This window comes from Orcinus orca, chromosome 11 (assembly GCF_937001465.1).
Source record: "Orcinus orca chromosome 11, mOrcOrc1.1, whole genome shotgun sequence".
NCBI lineage: Eukaryota > Metazoa > Chordata > Mammalia > Artiodactyla > Delphinidae > Orcinus > Orcinus orca.
This window is the reverse complement of record NC_064569.1, coordinates 74,314,176-74,333,122: the sequence shown is the minus strand read 5'-3', so window position 1 is coordinate 74,333,122 and position 18,947 is coordinate 74,314,176.

The following is an 18,947-nucleotide window of genomic DNA, read 5'->3' as shown; positions in this document are numbered from 1 at the left end:
GTGTTAAGGAAACAAATAAAAAGCTTACCCTTTTGAAGTTTTAGAGCATTTACTTTAAAAAAAAGAGAGTCAAGTTAAATAAATAATATTTTCTTTAGTATTTATTGCGTAGGTGGAGGCAATGTGGGAGAGGGGAAAGAGTACTAGGTGGAGAGGTAGGACCTTGGTGTCACATTCTCAGAATTGTCAATAATGGAGCATCAGTTTAATCATCTCTAAAGCACTGGGTTAGACTAGGATAATCCATTTTGGACTTCCTAGTCCAAATCATTTCCACTCATAATTTTATTGGGAAAGGTTATCACAATTATTCAAAACTTTACAGTCAGTTCTCAAATAAATATATTTTAAATCTAATTTTTAAAAATGTTATTGAAATACAAAATTGGAAAAAATATGAGAACATTAAGGTAACTCATTTTTTATTTATATTGAGCATTTAAAATTTTAGTTATGTTACTCCTTAAATACCAAAATATCATCATTTGTACTTATCTAAATGTACAGAATTCCATCAAAGGGAAGCAATCTTTCTACAGCTTTCCTTTCTAAACTATAGCTTTGGAAAAAGAAGCTAGTTGAGATGGGTTATGTTTTGCTTTGTTTTGTTCTATTAAAAGAGTATTAAAGGAGAACTGGAGACTTAATTTTACTTATTCAAAATGCTATTTGTGCCAAATTATATTTTAAAGTAATGCATAATGATTTTAAATCTACAAGCGTCATTTTCTGTTTTAGAATAGGTTTTGATGATTAAATAACCCTAAATTTGTTTTTCAATCTTCAGAGGAGGGTTATTTAGCATAGTTCAACCATAGTTTTTCTAGCCGCTCACATTGAAGAGATATATTCTCCATCTCAGCCAATGCATCTCTCCGTAATGCTCTGAAGAGCAGGCACGTGGCTTTAATTTTCTGGGACAGAATTTTGAAAAGCCTTATGGCATTTGTTTTCATTGTAATTCCTGAGGCCTTTAAAATAACATTCTGGAGTAGTTGGAGAAGGATGTCAACTATAGCAATAGTTGACAGCTCAGTGTTGCTATTCAGCATTAATTAAAATAGTGGATTTAGACTTAGCAGCTCTTTAATGTGCTGTATATTCAAGTATTTAGTACAAAAAAAAAAAAAAAGAACTGAGTTTTCAACAACAACAAATCAGCAAGCAGGGATTTTGCTGTGATTTTTCCAAAATGATAAATACAGCTTTGAATTGCTACCTTGAAAGAGTCCCACTGTGTATTGAAAAATAGGCAGATCTCTTCAAAGCATATTTCTAACAGATGGAATAAAATCTTCCCCTTTGCTGTCAATCTTGTGTTTCATTTCTCTTTGAATCTAGTGGTATAGAATTTATCTGTATTTTTATCATAAATTTGTGGGCATAAATAGATAAAAATAAACAATATCTGTATATAGTTTTATATTAAGGGCTATCTGGATTTACAGAGGTAAAATGCAATAGGTTTGAGTAATTACTGATTTAAGTCTAAATATATTTTACTTTTATTTTCATGTATGAAACAAAAGAAAATGCAGTGTGAGCCTGCCTGTATTCATTCAAGAATGAGTTAGTTCAGAAACTTTTCTATTATATATGCAAATTTAATGACACATGCTATGTTCTCCATCTAGAGTGTGAGGAGTATCTTAGAAAAGCATAGGTTGGCCCAATTTTACTTTATAGGTGAGTCTGTCAGTTCAGTTTCTCTCTAAAATTATACACCAGGACAATTATATTTCTGATATCAAGTACAAATACAGCTTAAATGCTATGGAAAATTCTGTTAAGGCAGTACCGCCGTATATTAGTAGAAACAATACAGCCTTCTAATTCTGCCTCTCACTCACCATGCTTATACAGGCAAATTACATAGTCTCCAAGAGCTTCAGCTTCCTAATCTGTAAAATGAGTTATTGTGCTGCTTCAAAGAATAATGTATGTAAGATATTTCTCTCAAACTAGAAACTCAGGAAATGTTCTCTTAGAACCACTCTGCCCAGTGCATTAGCTCCACTGAGATACAATACTTAAATCTAAAATTGTTGTCAGATAAATGAGAAAAAAAATAATCATCACACTTTCTGTAGCATCACTTCCTTTAGAAGTTCTCCAAACAGAGGCATGTGCAAAGTGCTCAGGCACTACCTGAGTGGCATAAAGCAATGCCGCTGAATGTGGATGTGAGCAGCTATATCCACATGGCGATGTGCATTTATGGTGGGTGTTTTTTTTTGGAATCATCCTATTGAGGTCTCCATTCTAACCCCTAAGGGCACCTCCTCCCAAAAACTTATCTATTTTTAAAGATAATTTATTTTTGTTAAAAATTCAATACTTAATCCAATTTCTTTGAAATAAAAACAAATAAAGAAGAAAATAAAATTTATTAGAGATGAGCACTATTAATATTTGGGAATTTTTTTTCCATTTTCTCTATGAGCAAGTGTACATATGGGTTCATACTGTAGGTACTCTTATAATTTACTCTTAATCATACCATCAAACATTTTTGAAAATATAATTTTCAATTTTTCTATAATTATCCATAATATGAAGCTAGCATAATTTTTAGCCATTATCTTATCGTGGGACATAAAATTGTTTCCAACATTTTGCTATATAAAATAATACCACAATCAAAAATTGTACATAGTTTTGTCTGCACCTTTGATTATTTTTATTCTAAGAGATTTCTAGAAATTCAATTATGTGGTCAAAAATTTTAAATATTTTAAGACAATTGGCAAATATTTTTAAACGCACGTATATATAGTGAAGCAACGTACATTCTTATTGACACTGAAGCAACAATTATTCTCGTTGACAGTATTTAAAATATTCATCTTACTATTCCCTTACCAGAGATGATTATTTTCATCTTACATGCACACGTACATGTGTGCAAATACACACATGCTCTAATGAGAATAATTTTGGGGCTTATTTATTCAAGTTACTACATCACTCTTATTTTCCCTTCTAATATTTAGCCTCCACAACACAATTGATATTTCCTATCAATAAATGAACAAAGCCTCTTACCGTCCTTCACTATGATATACATCCTAGATTTTATATCTAATATTTGTTTAAAGCTATGCTTCAACATATCAGTGGATGCCTAAGACTATCAATAGGGTGAGTTGTATTCCTAGATGAATTCTAAAGTAAATTTTACTAGTTACTAGAATTTTTTTGTCAAATAAGAAAAATAGAAATTGGAATAAAATTGCTATGTAAATTAGTATAATGTGAATTAAATTAAAGTTTTGGAACATTGACAGTGAAAATACTCTCATTTATTGTAAAACAGAACCCCTTAATAAAGGATTCAAGGGACAAGACTAATATGTTCCTACCCGCAGGCTAATTATTTTAATTACATTTATAAATATCAGAAGATTATTTCTGGACACCTAATTCAAAGTATGCTTGCTCTCACAGAGTGGGAATGAGATAAATTCATTGGAACTTGAATTGTGGTTTGGTCACTCATTGTCTTTATAACCATCATCAAGTTACTTAATTTCTATTATCTTGCAATTTCTCATCCTTTAAATGAATAAGAGAATACCTACTTCCCAGAGCTATTTGAAGGGTAAGATAAAAAAATCCATATATATATTTCTCAGACATAATAAGTATTCACAATAGTGATTTTGTATATGAAACAATTTTTATGAGGTAATAAAAACATGGTTTTTCATGATAAAACACTGAGGAAACCTTCTTTAAGGAAAATTATGTTTATTATTTCATAGATTAAAAAATTTAGAAACATTTGTTCTTCAAAAATTCTAATTCCTGAAACATTCTTAAAGACAGTAGGTTAATTTTGCCTGTTGTATGATCAAAACCCTTAATTCCTGTTCTGTTTAATTCCTTGGTCTCTGAAGATTTCAGTACTTGTCCAAGTTCCAACTAGATTTAGGAAGCACAAAATGAGACATACAAAAAACTCCCAAATCTTAAGAATGCTGAAGACACCAGAAAGGTAAATCCTTCCCTGGCAAGCTGTATAATCTCAATCACTTCTGCTTTCAAAGAGCCTTTAGGGCTTCCCTGGTGGCAAAGTGGTTAAGAGTCCGCCTGCCGATGCTGGGGACACGGGTTCGTGCCCCAGTCTGGGAGGATCCCGCATTCCGCATCCCGCATCCCGCATCCCACATCCCACATGCCGCAGAGCGGCTGTGCCCGTGAGCCATAGCCGCTGAGCCTGTGAGTCCGGATCCTGTGCTCCGCAATGGGAGAAGCCTGCGTACCGCAAAAAAAAAAAAAAAAAAAAAAAAAAAAAAATAGCCTATAAAAAAATACTGTATTTGGAAGCTCAGCATTTTTCAGATTTTATCCATAGACAAAAAATTTTAAATTGTTCCCTTTGCTAAGATATCATGGAGAAAAATAGAAAACATTTTATGCAAAGTTCAAAAGGAATGTTATGATTCTCCCGTCAGATGTTTATGATTATTTGTTCTTCTTTCTGATCATCTTGTAACCCAAATGCAATCTTGCTGTTTTTACTGTTGCTTTCGAGTTCTCCTTTAACATTCAGGCCTCGAAACTTGGCCTCCAAACTTTCTTAAGTGGAACTTTGGTTCCTTGAAAATCCATGTTAAGAATATCCTTTGTGAGAACCAATTAAAATATGAGAAAGAACAGGCTGACTAAAAGAAGCTTAAATAGCTGGAGGGAATTAGACGAGACAAAGAAAACATCCTTTAACGTCAAGTTTGCTTAGTCTTTGTAATAGGTTTTAAAGGATGTGTCACTTTTTGAACAGTGTTCCAGCAAATCTTGGGAAAATGGCCTAGATATTCCACATTTTCATCAGGAAATAATAAATACTAATGAAGGAATGCCCCAATTACTTTCGTTTATTCAAAGCCCACTTCAATTTGCACCCAGTTACTGTGAATGCTATTACAAATTGTCATTGCATCACTACTGGGAGCAGTAACATGTTTGGAACCATAACAATATGGTCTGTATAAACCTTGCTCATTCTACCTTTGAAAGTTACAATTGATTTTGTATTATCAATCTTACTCTCACATAGAAACCTTTCTATGGTAGTTACATCTTGAACACTTTATCCTTAGAAAATTACATATCTACCACTCAGTGTACTATGTGATGTCATTTTGTATACTACACAGTTCTAAATAGTTAAATAACTCAGTATACTAGACACCCATAAATGAAGATATTTCCAGATTTAAAAAAAAGACTACGAGAATTTCGGGTTCAGTGGGTAAAGGAGTAAGATCAGTGATCAGAAAAATGAATTATGAGGTCAGATCCAGAAAAGTGAAAAGACTGTTTACCTCATATGGAATTGGTCAAGCAAGTATCTCAGAAATAAATCTGTAAGTAATACAAAGTTATAGATGCATTTCTGTGGTGCTGAACAAGTCAGATAGTAGAACATGTTTTTACATTCTCAACATGCCCTCATGTAAGAAGGACTACAGTATTGATATTATGATTTAAAGTTTGCTAATTTCTCTCTCTCCTCGAGTTGTGAAACCTCTTTTCTAGATAACAAGCCATAGAAATGTCTAGTATATATCTAATGTGTATAGGCTAGTCATATGAAATTGCCATTATTTGACTACCTTTGATTTAAAAAATGGCATTTAATATGGATCCACCTAATCAAACAAATCTTGACAGGGTCATTGTATTAGTTTTCTAGGACAGCTGTAACAAAGTACTCCTGGAACAGGAGTAGGAGAGGAAATGTGAAGGGACATGTGTATGTTCATATGAATTTGAGTACTTTAAAAATATGATATATGAAAAAATGTTCTCATTAAAAATGTAATTATTGTCAGAAACATTTTCTAATTACTTAAAACATTCCAGAAGAGACTAAGAACTTTAAATTGTTACGATCCTTGAATTTTTGGAATACTTTGATTATGAAAAACCTAAACCTTGGGAACTGCTACAGGATCATCTGCTGGGCAATTGTTATTCAGCATGTGTCCTGGATGGTGAAAGGACCAATGACAAAAGTCTTCAGCTAGGCAGTGGCTTTTCCACTAGAGAAGAGGCAGGGTTATTAATATGTAGCTACCATCTCAAAGCTTTTTTGTGCAGAGTACCAGGAGGAAACTTCAGGATATATAATACACATTGATTATTGCATTGGTTCACTGAAGACATTGTCCTTATGTCTCAAATTGAAGGAACAGTCAGATAAATTCTTAATATATTTTATACATTCTCTCTCATGCTAAAGCATTTTAGAAAAAAAATATGCTACCTCCAACTGATTTATGCAGGGCCATGTAGTGTATTAGGAGAGCACCAGGCTGTGTCAGGAGGCAGAATTTTTATTACTGACCCTGCCACTAATAAGCTGTGTGATGTTGTGTTAGTTAAAACACTGGTATAAAAAAAAGGCATTTCATCTCTTAAGTAAATCCTGCTTCACCATGCTGCTTTCCCTTATTTATTTTCAAACCATAAAGGAGGGGGCTCAGTTGAAGAGTTTCTCAACTTTGCTTCATTCATGATGTTTTTAAAAACTCCATAGATCTAAACACTTCTAATGATTAATCATGATGAAACATGGTGCTGGAGCTGTATTATTATCACTCCTTTCTCTGAAGGAGATCTTATACCAGCGTGGCTGGTGTGACCTGAAATCTAGAGCGCACCCTTAAAATGGGCATCTTACTTTAGTCTGAGCACAATGGCTCCACAGTATAATAAAACTCAGGAGCAGATCTTGGGAGGGAAGCCAGGTATTGATTAGTTCTTATGTGCTGACTGCTATGGGAATTTCTGAGTTTCACACAAATGAAAGTACAAATTGTTTTTTGGAAATCGTTGCAAGACCTTTTACAAATGATTTATCTATCTATCGATCGATCGATCAATCAGATGTCTCTCTCACACACATATATACATGTACATGCACATACACCATACACAAAAATATAAAAGCTGAAACACTTGGGCAACTTTATCCTCAGCTTATGTACAAGAATACTCTCCCACCGCAGGTAACAAAAATGGGGAGTAAGTATAAACAGAAAATGGAGCAGCCTGTCCTTAGGTGCTCCACACACTGAGTGAAAGTGTTCCCTTGAACATAAACCTTGTCATTTCCCTTCTACCATGGATTTCATATAACTAGTTCAACACAACCAACAAAATAAATATTACATAATAATTTTTAGCATTTGGATTTACCAGAAGGAATGGATGAATTAATTTACTTGTGAGTTGAGAATCAAATGGGGTCTCTACCATTTAGACACTAAATATTTAGTCCCTCACTTAATAGGTATGTATAAATTGCCTATTATATGCGAGCATATCAATAGGTATTAGGGATAAAATAATGAGAAAAATATATGTGGACTTACTCTTAAGGAATTTATTATTTTGTAGGAGAAATTGGCATTAATAAGCATAAAAATAAGTGCTAGCAAGAAACATATGGAACAGCATGAGAGAAGAGGAGAATCCAGCCAAATTTGGAGGGATAGGGATAGTTTCAATGAAGTGACTTTGAAATAAAATGAGAATAAGTCAGAGTTAGGTAAAGCATAGGAGGAAGAACATGGTAGACAGAGTGCTCAAAGTCTCTGGAAAACAAAAAGAATATAGTACACAAAGAGGCTGAGTGTAGGCCCTTGTGGCTGGAATTAAGAGAGAAAAGGTGACATTGATGTGTGATGACAATTGGGCAAGAACAGAGATGAGACCCAATGGGATCTTGCGGGTCATAATGAGAATTTTACATAGGTGGAATGCAGTGGGTTAATGCTGTGGGTCAAGGGGTTTCAATCACATCTTGCTTTCTTTGAAATGTGTGTAATTAATATGCCAACCAATTCAACTAGCTTTAATTAAATTGCTGTCATTGTTGTTCTTATTACTATTATTATTATTATAAATTTCTCTACAATCTGCCAGATGGTCCTTGCAGTTAATTCTGTTGTTTGTGGTTGTCAAGACCACTTGTTCTACTGATTTTCATCTTGGGACATAGTGATTATCTAAGATATGGTCTGGTTAAAAAAAAAGTGCAACTTTGGCAAACATATACATTTTTAAAATATGATGCTTTCCTTCATATCCAAAATATACAAAAATCTGTTGAAATGTAAAAGTTGAAATGTAACTTTAAGTGTTAATATGATTTTAAAGTTTTGTGTGAAAACTCAAAAATTAAATACATCTCAGATTTTTTTAAAATGTATTTATAGCTCCCCTTTGATGATTATATTTTGGCTCAATAATTGAGACAGTTCACCTCTGATTTGCCTATGGATGCCTGGTGTAAACACTTTTCCTAACTTTACCTTTCTCTTCTTTCTAGCAATCCCTTTAACAGGAACAATGTTTGTAACTGTTATAGGAAACATCAGTTATAGTATATTATCTGAGATTAAGCTTATTGAATATTCTCTGGGCTTTGCAGTGGACAATCCTAGAATTTGCTAGTTTCGCTAAATACAGTTTATAGGAAAAGAAATACTGTAAGAACACTTTAGAATAATATCAATAATTAATGTTTTATCTCACATTAAGACTGAGAAAAAAATTTTTAAATATGTGATTTCATTTGAGTAGTTAACAACTCTTGTCAGATATAGTGTCATTATTTCCATTTTATAGCCCAAGATATTAAAGGTCAGAGGTAAAGTTCTTTGCCAAAGGACATCCGATAGTTGATCTATGGTGAAATCTTTGTCTTCTGTTCCATTTCTTATTTTCCTTCCATCACTCCACTACTCTTCATATATACACTAGAGCCTGTTATACTGAATTTGTAGAAGAGTGTGCTATATATTTAACTACATGTGTAATTACGTATTTGGCAAATTGGAGACATTTTTCGCCAACTTTCTAGTATCAAGATCTGTGGCAGCAAAAAGTATCCAAGGAATCAAGCTCATCATTTCAAAGTAATACCTTTTCCCTTTGACATCCCTCCCTGTGTTTTCAATTATCTCCTTGACTTATGGATGTTCTAAGCCTCAATACTCATGATTTTTTTTCAAAAGCTGAAATTATATTTTCTCCAAGCATCCTTTCTTCTTTGTGCCATCTTAGTATTAATAATGGACCTATTCTTCCTGTCACTGAAGATGCCAGCCTCAGTGTGATTTTGAGATACTTTCTTAATTCCCTTTGACATACAGAATGGATTAATCCAATCTTTTTTTTTTTTTTTTTTTTACAGAGTTGTCTGATGCTGTCTCTCCCTCTTACCTTTCTGAAGTGCTAATCTGCAGACAGATACCCAGCTTGCATATATTTATGTTCTCAGGAAAAGACACATCCCTTCCTCTCCCATTAGTGTAATCTCCAACAAGCTGACTGTTAAGAGTTTCTCTTATAATGGCCACACTTTCGCATCTCATTGAAAAAGTCAGGATGAATTAATTGAAACATTTAACCAATTGCATTTATCCTCAGAACATCGTCATAAAATGAGACATTTTACGTAAGGGGGTTTTCTGGTTACCTTAAGTATATTCTTTTTAACACCAACATTTTTGTTTTAACTATTTGTGACCCACATTTCCCCAAGACAATGAGATACCTGAGTTTTACAGACTCCTTTATCCCCTTCTGCTGATGTCCTGTAGTTCTAACCTCCACTCCCTTAGTTTTTGCCAATTATTTCTAGGTATCTGCAGAGACATTTAACATAGTTTTCATACTGCTCCAGTGGACGCTGCATTCTCCCTTGAAGTCTACTGGAAAGTCCCATTTCTCCTGCCCCTGGATGCATGGCCCCTGACCCTGCTCCACTGGGCTCCAACATTTTTGCCAGATGGCGACACCACTATGCCATTGTCCCTACATCACAAAACGAACTTTGCCTTCTCCCCTCTCCTTAGCCCCAGCCCCTGCTAGATATTCCCACTCCACTAGGTTCTGAGGGTCCCGCTGGTTATTCCATTCTGTTTTTTTGAGTATTAAAATCTTTAATGCCGCTCTTCCAGGGGCTCGTGGATAGCTGCCTGAGTATTCATTGTGCCAAAGCCCCAGGTTATCCTACAACAGAGAGGGAAACCCTAAAACAATGATATTTGGGTTGAGATTTGTACATGGTTTAGTTGAAATAACTTCCGCAAGTTTTATTTGTTTGTTTTGCTTGTTTATTTTGTTTTGTTATATCTTAATTCCAGGTCATTGATTTAATCACTTCCATCACAAAGTCCCTTTCAAATTTATTCATGTCTATATATACTCCTTTATCTCCATTACTCACTTCCATTCCCTCTTCATAGTCAATAACTCTAATGTATTTAATGAACATCTTTTTGATCTTATAACTATGCTTTTGAAATATATATTGTGTTTTTGAACAAATGTCATTTTGGACCATATATTACAACTATTTTTTTCTCTCGTTACTATGCTTTCAAGTTTGCTATATGTACATCTAGTCTGTGGTTTCTGACTGTTGCATGGTACCCCAGCATGTGCAGCCATAGCATGTTGACTATCCAGTTCCAGTGATAGATACCCAGATTGTAGCCAACTCATCACCATCTCAACTAATGCTACAATTTACAGGAGGGATCATATCCCCTTGTGGTCCTGTGTGAGGATTTGTTTGAGCCACATACCTAGAAGAAGAACTGCTGGACAATATACACACTGAATTTAAGTATGTGTTTCCAGGTTGTCCTACAGAATAGCAGCACCAGTCTACATTCCCACCACCACATGGGGATTTCTCTTTACATCTACACTATGCTAACACTTGGAATTATCTGGCAAAGTACAGATGTTCACCAATATTTCTTATTCTCCTCTTTCTGGACATAAGGTAGTGTTGTACTTTCATACCACTTCAAGTTAGATGTAGCTCTGTGACTTGCACTGAGCAATGGAACATGCACAGAAGTGACATGAGAGTTGGTACCTGAGTGGCCATGTGAGGCTTATTATTGAGTCAATGTATTGTACTTGGCTACATCTTCCTTTGTTTAGAGCTCCCTTACATGAGATCTTTTAGTGGGTTGACACTGTGGGATCCCTCTAGCATTCCCCAGACATAATCAAATATCCTTGAACCTCTATATTTAGACTTAGACCTGGCTCAAGATGAGATCCCTGTTAGAGATGTCTACCACATACCCACATTTTTCTGCCTTTTCAGAGGACAGAGTTTATTGTGTATTTTCTTGATGGCCAAGTCCATCATTTACAACGTCAAATACTACAAAACATTGTATTGGAAAATGTGCTCAGGAACTCCTGAAATGTACAAGGCAGTGTTAAATTAAACTAAAAGAGCCCAGAAAATGATGCTACTTGGGATCTTGCATCTACTTTTCTACAATTTTCTTTTCTCATTCATCCTGTCATTCTGCAGGTACTCTACATCCTGTTAGTGTCCTTTCTCTTTCAGATGTTCTCAATTCCTCCACAAAAGCAGAAGCAATAACTTTTAAAAAATAAAAAATCACCTCCACACACTCACTGAATGACTTTCTTATAGTATATGTTCAATTAATATTTTTGTATTTGTTGTTTTGAATTTGATATGATTGCAAAATATGAGAAGTGAGATTATTGTAATGGCCTGAAACAATGGCAAATATTTCTTGAGGGAATGACTGAGGGATCACCTATGGATAAAGTGAAGAAGTTTAATGTCAGTATTTAATGGCTCATTTTGCTTCATTAAGGATCCTTTGTTCTACTTTTTTTTGAGGTATAGTTGACATATAACATTATATTTGTTTCAGGTGTAAATCATAATGATCAATATTTGTATATATTGCCAAATGATCATTACAATGAGTCTAATTAACATCAGCCACCATTCATAGTTACAATTTTTCTTCTTGTGATGAGAATTTTTAAGATCTACTCATTTAGTAACTTTCAAGTATGCAATACAGCATTATAAACTGTAGTCATCATTCTTACATTACATGCCCAGGACTGACTTATTTTATAATTGGAAGTTTGTACCTTTTGACTCCAGGTTTTAAATTACCAATTCTCAGTTCTGTTTCAGTTAGTTGAGGTTACACAACAAATGTTCTTTGAAATAACTGCAATTATTATGTTAAACTTAAAAAAATATGTTTGGTAAGTCAAAAGACCAACACTTTTTAGGTATTTAGTATAAAAAACTTTCAGGGAGGACATCAGAATATTTTTTTCTCATCTGTGTTTGCTCATTTATAAGATCAAATATCTATAAGATCATCTTTTAGTCCCTTCTTCCTCAGATATGCACTATTGAGTCTATATATATGTATGTCAAGAGCTTTTAAATTTTTATTGACAGCCTAAAATTTAAATATTTAAATATTTATAGATGTTTTAAAATATGCAGATATCTAACTTTTAGTTTTATAGATAAAATATATCCAAATATGTTGTTATCCAGGGTCTACTTGGGGGAAAAAACAGTCTTTATTTTAGAAAAACAAAAATTGTTTTTACATACAGCTGAATGCATTTTAATGTACAAGCAAAAATATTTTAAGATAATACTTGTTTACCCATTTTGGAACTACTACTAATTCCATATTCTTAGAATTATGAATCATCATTTCAACAGTGTCCTTTTCAAAGTGTCACCAGTGTGTTTCTACCTGAAATGTTTTTTAACAATTTCAAATCAGTCATCAGGAGACCAGCTAAAGACTCAAAGGTGCTATATGAATAATGTTTTACTTTTAAAAGTGCATCTTACCTTGTTTTCCCTCATACGGGGTGGTGCTCAGTGGAGGACTGAGGTAGGATGTTATTAGTCAAGAGCAGCTTACTGAATTAGCTCAGCTCTGACAGCAGTGTGGGGGTCATCCGTGCACAATGGGGAAGAATTGGTCCCCAGATGCCAATGACGACGAAAACGGTCTACAGCATGGCTTTTAAGGTGAAAAGAGGGCTTTATAAGCTTGCAGTAGTGGTCTGTTCTGACTTATAAGGGGTAAACGAGGATTCACTCTGGGTTTAGGAATTTAACCAAAGCCAAAGAACTAGTTAGAGATAAGCCAAGACTAGAACTCATTTTTTGTCTTCCTTGCAGATTTTCTTTCTCCACAGCGCACTCCCTCTATGTAATACCTTATATAACTTTTCTTTTTGGCTTTATAGAATAATTTTACATTTGTTGCTTCTTCAGACTCTTTGCAAAACGGTTTTTTTCTGACCTATATTCATTTAAAACATGACATATTCAGAGAGAAAGAAGCCTCATTCAGACAGAATTCTTTAAGGGGCACTGTTTAACTCCACCCATACTAATATTGACTAGAAATTTCCATAGTTCTATTCAGTCTGTTATATATTTATAATAATAACCAGAGGTGTTTGTCAGCTGTTATATATTTATAATAATAACCAAAGGTATTCATTGCCTTAGGGCTTTATGCAGGCAACGAAAGGATTCATTAAGAAAAATGAACTTGTACGCTGTAATGAGGAATATATGTAGTTTACAATATGGAATGCTCTAAAATACATGCCTGGTTTTCTGAGACCATCCTCCAATTCCTCTTCAATAAATAGAGGAGGATAACATGTGACCAGATTGGCTATGGATATTTTCTTTTTTTTTTTTTTTTTCGGGTACGCGGGCCTCTCACTGTTGCTGCCTCTCCCGCTGCGGAGCACAGGCTCCGGACAACCAGGCTTAGCGGCCATGACTCATGGGCCCAGCCGCTCCGTGGCATGTGGGATCCTCCCGGTCCGGGGCACGAACCCCAGTCCCCTGCATTGGCGGGCGGACTCCCAACCACTGCGCCACCAGGGAAGCCCTGGATATTTTCATTTAAGTTGGGAGAATCTGCCTGTGAATGAAGCTTACTTTGTCCCAACTTAATTTTTCTTGGGATGTCTACTTGCTGTTTCAGGGTATCTCTTACCAAGTCTAATTTTTTTTTATGCCTAGTCTCAAAGTACCTACTTTAAATGCAAAAGTTGTATGTTTTGTTGTCTACTGGAAGCTTCACTTCCTTCCAATATATTCTGCAAAATGCTGCAAAGACTGTGAGGCTTCAGCTTTCTGTTTCTCTGAGAATTCTGAGTATGTTTCCTTTGGTGGCTGCATTCTCTTGTAGGTTTATTACTTCTGTTGAGAATGCTATTTTAAATCTACTTTGCCTGGAAGAGTTCCCTCCAAAAACGAATCCCCCCATTGTGCAAAATATAGCCACCATAATATTTCCTTTGTATCCCTATAGCAGCAGTAGCTCAGAAGTAGCTCCAGGGAATTGATGGCTTAATCATTCCTTGTCCAATATCATGTGAGTTACACTAATATAATTGTTTTTCTATCAGATGGCCTTGTAATATAATACTAGTGCTTTCAGTAACTGCTTTTAAGGCAGTGTCTATACAACATCATACATTTGATTAAAGAGTAGGAAAATTATTATAAAACAAAAACTAACTAGTTTTATGTTTTGGAATCATGTATGAGTTTATATACCTTCCTAAGTAATTTGAGGTTAGGTATAAAATATACATGGTAACAATTAAAGATAATTGGGTTTAGTGAGCATAATATGGCCAAAAGGAGTCAATTCAACAATCATTTTTCAAGTGTGTTCTATGTGCAAGGAATCCTTGGAGATACAGTGATGAATAAAACCAAGTTCTTTTTTCTAAAGAATATAAAGCTAAAAAGGATAAAAAGTTATGTATGTAAAAAACCAAAATAAGGGTACCAGCTGTGGCCTAGCCTCTGCTCACTGATGTGTTTCGGACTTCCTTTGACAGTTAGAATGAATCAGCATAACTTATTTTGCACCATTTGTCTTGAGGGATTGGGATCAAAGGGGTAGGAAGGAACCAACATAGGTTCTCACATTGTATTAGGTGGAGATGAAGGAGGATGGGCTGGGAAGAGCAGCTTGGACTCTATTTCAAAGATTTGTCTCCTAGACTGGCCCCATGGACTTTAAGACAAAATCCAATAAGTGACCATTTTACTTTATTAATATTCAAATGATTTCATATGCATTCTACTAAATCCTCTCAATACAGGGAAGTCTTTCTGGTTTAGGTTCTTCTACAGTTGTTCTCAGATTAGGTAAGAAAAATGAAATAATTTGCCTGACACACGAACATACTAGATTTAAAAGATAAACAGACCACTTGTAACCAAAGTACAGAATAACTTTAAAGAAAATATCTCCATTTAATGTTGTTCAAACAGAATCAGAAATGTAGGTTTCTTGTGAAAATATCTTCATTACTTACTGTTAAAAGGTAATCACTTCAGCTATATGGAGACAAGGAGCTATAAGCAGGAAAGGAAGAAGCTGTATTTTATGAGAGATTCTATGAGATGCGTGTTGGCGAGCCACCTACTTTCGTGCCTATGTGGAAAAGTGTGACCTGGGCAGTAAGGATGTTATCCTGCTTCTGTTTGGACCATGAATGATTTGGGGAAATCAGTGCTGTTTTGGCACGTGAATGATTTACAGCTTCGGAGGAGTCAACAATGGATCCAAAACAGAATATATGGTCAGTGCCATATGATAGTGAAAATGACAATTTGTGAGTTCAAGTGAGAAACTTCTGGAACTCCTCAGATAGAACTAGGGAAGACTGAAGGGATCACAACAGTCTGCTAGTTAGAGGAATGCGTGATGTGATTATTACTGCTACTGGTGTGGTCCCTTTTATATGCACAGGCTGTGAAGCCTTGTAAGAACAGCTTTATATACCCAGAAGATTAAAGGTAAGTTCCGAAAAAGCAAGGTCCCAGACATTCTTGTTTATAATCACATACCCAGAAGATACAGGGATGTTTTGGGAAATAAATATTTCCATTTAGGTGTATACTAGATACATGGAAAACTGCAGTGGGGATAATATTAGAATGAACAGATGGAGACAGAACATGGAAAATGGTAAATGTCAAGGTAAGGAGTTGAGCTTTATTCTGCAATAATTGCTAACTCTTGAAGGTGCTGAACTGGCAGATGATGGAGGAGGGCTGGTTTCCTTCCATCTACCACCTCTTAGAGAATATGTCTTGTTTCATTCCACATTGAAATGTAAATAAATGCACAGGAGAAGGAATTGAGTATTTCAGTCATTATGAATATACTACATTGAGAGACACTACCTTTTTCTTCGAGTCATAGGTATGTGCCCTGGGAAGAACTAATGTCAATGATCCTACTTTGTCTTGGTGAACAGAATGGAGCTTTAGAAAGAGAGTCAAGCAGAGAATTGACTCTGCAGGGAATCTGAGGTTCTCTACAGTCCAGAGAACCTCAAATTCCCACGTCTTTCTAGGCATGTGTCCCTGAAGTCTGGAATTTGCTAAATGCTAGGATGTCTTAGGCAACAAGATCAGGCTGTTTGGCTACTTCCAGGATGACTGTCAATCAACATCTGCAGAGAACAATCGCAGAACAACCTCAATAGGTACAGAAAGTGTACCTATGCAACTTCTATTCTCAAAATGAATTGTCTCAAAAATTTTCAAAAAATGAAATAGTAAATACAACCATCATCCAAGTTTCCATTTTGTACCAGCTGACTTTGTTGACAAATTATATCTATACTAAATACTCTTGCGGACAAAACAAAAATGGACTGCTGTTCTAGATTCTTCTGTTAGTTTTATGTATTTATGTAAAATCTGAATATGTATTAATTAAGTTACATTTATATGAAAGTGCATCAACTTTATGTCAGACATTCAGCTTAAATGTGAAAATTAGGTGAATCAATCACTAGGTTATATTCATTATGGCACAGTGTCATGGGAAGAAAATAAGTGTTAGAGTTCAGCCTTTCAATCTGATTTTGAGCACCTATGAGTTGTGGGTCTCTGGGAAACTCATTTAATTTATTTGGGCTTTAGAATATCTCTTATAAAACTGAGAAAAAAATGCCAAATAACCAAATTTCCATGATGAATAAATAAAATATAGAAAAATACTCTGCACAGAGCCTTGCTCATAGAGGCTCTAGACAAATTTAGTTATTTTGTTCCCATTCTATTCTACATCAGATGTTTTAAATTATATTTTTAAAAATTAATGTTATTGGAGTCTTTTTTTCCTTACCAACATATGTACATTGTGTTGTTTATGTTTTGCTACCATCAAAATGAATTTGAGGCAACTTAAATTATTAAAAACAGGAAACACAATTACGAAAAAAAATTTAAATTAACATACAGAATACATCTCACTGGAAAGATAAGAAAATGAATGATATGAATTAATAACTGAAATTCTTCACCGTAGCTTTCATAGCCATACTCCATAAAAAGAAAAACCTATCTTTCCATGTTTCGTTCACATTTTGTAATATCAAGCATCATTTGCTCCAATCAAATAAGACTTCTTAATAACTCCTATATAGCTCATTTACTTTTTTTCTACCTGAAATACTTTTTCCTCTTCTCCAAACCTTCAGTAAAAGCCAAGGCAAATGCTAATCTTCTCCATACAGACTGCAGAGTCCCTGATCCAAATATTTTCTTTTCCTCCTTGGCCTCCTCTAATTCAGTCTTTAAGAACCACCAGTAATATCATCCTACTCAACCTTAGTTGTTCACTTGTCTTAGCTTCTCTTTTCCTGCTGAAAAGTATGCTGGGCAGTAATCCTGGCTAAAATGTGGATTGGGCCATTTACTCTGTCTCCTCTGAAACACCCAGTATAGTTTCTTCCCTTTTTTGTTGTTCATTATCTATTAGTTAAGTTGTACTAAATGGAAATATAATACAAAATTATTCTCTAAGTTTCCTGACAACTGAGGGGAAAAACAGAATTAAATAATTTAGTTGTCCATTAAATAAAGCACAGTAAAGTCATTTGGAATAACTATATATTTTATTCTGATCTCTAGGATAAATGTATCTCATAGATCATGATATTAAGTTATTTACATGGTAAGTGGACAATAAGTGAAAACAGTTCTCCAAAAGATTAAAAAATCTTTGTTAAAACTAGACATCCACAAGCAAAAAAATAAATCTAGACACAGACCTTATACTCTTCACAAAACTTAAAATGAATCACAGACCTAAATGTAAAATGAAAAACTATAAAACTTCTAAAAAGATAACATAGGAGAAAACCTAGATGACCATGTGTATGGTGATGACTTTTTAGATACAACACCAAAGGCACAACCCATGAAAGAAATAATTGATAAGCTGGACTTGATTAAAATTAAAATCTTCTTCTCTGCTAAAGATAGTGTCAAGAGAATAAGAAAACAAAACACAGACTGAGAGAAAATATTTACAAAAGACCCATTTGATAAAAGACTATTATCCAAAATATATAAAGAACTCTTAAAAGTCAACTGTAAGAAAGCAACCTGATTGAAGAATGAGCCAAAGATCTTAACAAACACCTCACCAAAGAAGATATACAGATGGCAAATACGTAAAAATAAAGATGTTCCATATCATATGTCAGCAAAGAAATTCAAATCAAAACACACACCACTACACACCTATTAGAATGGTCAAAAATCCAGAATGCTGATAGCACCAAATGCTGGTGAGGAGCTAGAGCAACAGCAACTCTCATTCATTGCTGGTGGGAATGCAAAATGGTACAGACATTTTGGAAGACAGTATGGTGTTTTCTTATAAAACTAAATATACTCTTACTGTATGATCCAAAAACAGTGCTTCTTGATATTTACCCAAAGGGTTGAAAACTTATGTTCACACAAAAACCCGCACATGGATGTTTATAGCAGATTTATTATTAATTGCCAAAACTTGGAAGCAACCAATATGTTCTCCAGTAGCTGAATGGATAAATCAACTGGTACATCCAGACAATGAGATATTATTCAGTGCTAAAAAGAAATGACAAAGCCCTAAAAGGACATGGGGGAACTTAAACACCCAAGTGCAAGAAGCCAGTTTGAAAAGGTTTCATATTATTACAAATGGACCACTCTTGTGGGGGATGTTGAAAACGCAGGAGGCTGTGCATGGGGGAGGGGGAGG